Raw genomic sequence first — 2,379 nt, 5'->3', positions numbered from 1 at the left:
CAAGTTTTGCTTTACTTTATCTAACATCTATTCTATGAAAAATTGAGTTCTATCACATTCAGCATGTATAAATAGTCAGTCAGATAATAAATAATGGAATGCTGTGGGTTATACTACTAATAGGTAACAGTTAAGAAGAAAGAAGGTAACAGTTATTAATATTTAATTAAATCTTAAAAATAAATGACTGCTAGGGTGTTTGGGAGAGGTGTGGGATTGTAAGATAATGAATTGAATATATGGGAGTTATTATAGTTGCTCTTTGGTGATGATAGTTCTTTTGGGAGATTCTGAAGAGTTGAAAAGTTGGTGGACAAGTTTGGGAGGGTGTGTAAAGCAAGGAAATTTAAAGAAAGCATGGAAAAAAGCAAGGTGATGAGAGTAATGAGAAATTTAGTTAATACAAAATTGGCTACGAGATTAGTCGAAAGTAGTAGGAAGTATGTAGGTATTTAGGATTGGGTATGTTAGCAGGTGGGTTTATGAAAGACAAGATGAACCATGTACAGATGAAGGGAAAGATGGGCAGTGTTCAAACATTTGTGGAAAGAAAGTTTGTAGGAAAAAAAATTACCAGTTTAGTGGTATCAGCCCTTTCATGCGAGTGTGAGCCATGGGCTTTAAAAGCCTCAACAAGGAAGAGGCTGGATGCTGTGGAGTTGTCATGTTTGAGGTTTGTGTGGTGTGAATATTGTGCAAAGAATTCAGAGCTTAGAAATTAGAAGATGATGTGGAGGGGAAGGGTTATGAGACGTATTATTTAGAGGCAAGGGAGGTGTTATTTAGAAGGTTAGGCATTGTTAGAATGTAAAAGTATGTAGTTACTCTTGTTCTCTATACATGTACCACTACCATCAATATTTTCTATACTTTTATGATCTTGTATCCCTTGTCAGCCAGTGAGGTTTTTTTTTATATAAACATGCCACCATTGCCTATGCAAATTTTTGGTTCAACCAATGGCTATCTAGCTACTTTAACATTTCCCTATCCATATGTATAAAAGTTAGTCAGGGATTCATAAACATTTTATCACGAATACATTTTGGAGGGATATGTTGTGTAAAGTGTATGGTAGAGTTATTATTGAAAGAATTAAGAGTAAGACTGGGAATAGGATAGCAGATGAACAAGGAGGCTTTAAGAAAGGTAGGGGATGTGTGGACCAGGTGTTTACAGTGAAACATATAAGTGAACAGTATTTAGATAAGGCTAAAGAGGTCTTTGTGGCATTTATGGATTTGGAAAAGGCGTATGACAGGGTGGATAGGGGGGCAATGTGGCAGATGTTGCAGGTGTGTGGTGTAGGAGGTAGGTTACTGAAAGCAGTGAAGAGTTTTTACGAGGATAGTGAGGCTCAAGTTAGAGTATGTAGGAAAGACAAGGATGTGTGATGTCACCGTGGTTGTTTAATATATGTATTTATAGATTGCTGATGACACTGTGCTCTTGGGAGATTCTGAAGAGAAGTTGCAGAGATTGGTGGATGAATTTGGTAGGGTGTGCAAAAGAAGAAAATTAAAGGTGAATACAGGAAAGAGTAAGGTTATGAGGATAACAAAAAGATTAGGTGATGAAAGATTGAATATCAGATTGGAGGGAGAGAGTATGGAGGAGGTGAACGTATTCAGATATTTGGGAGTGGACGTGTCAGCGGATGGGTCTATGAAAGATGAGGTGAATCATAGAATTGATGAGGGAAAAAGAGTGAGTGGTGCACTTAGGAGTCTGTGGAGACAAAGAACTTTGTCCTTGGAGGCAAAGAGGGGAATGTATGAGAGTATAGTTTTACCAACGCTCTTATATGGGTGTGAAGCATGGGTGATGAATGTTGCAGCGAGGAGAAGGCTGGAGGCAGTGGAGATGTCATGTCTGAGGGCAATGTGTGGTGTGAATATAATGCAGAGAATTCGTAGTTTGGAAGTTAGGAGGAGGTGCGGGATTACCAAAACTGTTGTCCAGAGGGCTGAGGAAGGGTTGTTGAGGTGGTTCGGACATGTAGAGAGAATGGAGCGAAACAGAGTGACTTCAAGAGAGTATCAGTCTGTAGTGGAAGGAAGGCGGGGTAGGGGTCGGCCTAGGAAAGGTTGGAGGGAGGGGGTAAAGGAGGTTTTGTGTGCGAGGGGCTTGGACTTCCAGCTGGCATGCGTGAGCGTGTTTGATAGGAGTGAATGGAGACAAATGGTTTTTAATACTTGACGTGCTGTTGGAGTGTGAGCAAAGTAACATTCATGAAGGGGTTCAGGGAAACCGGCAGGGCGGACTTGACTCCTGGAGATGGGAAGTACAGTGCCTGCACTCTGAAGGAGGGGTGTTAATGTCGCAGTTTAAAAACTGTAGTGTAAAGCACCCTTCTGGCAAGACAGTGATGGAGTGAAT

The sequence above is a fragment of the Cherax quadricarinatus genome, chromosome 88, assembly GCF_038502225.1.
Source record: "Cherax quadricarinatus isolate ZL_2023a chromosome 88, ASM3850222v1, whole genome shotgun sequence".
NCBI lineage: Eukaryota > Metazoa > Arthropoda > Malacostraca > Decapoda > Parastacidae > Cherax > Cherax quadricarinatus.
This window is presented reverse-complemented; position numbering follows the sequence as displayed.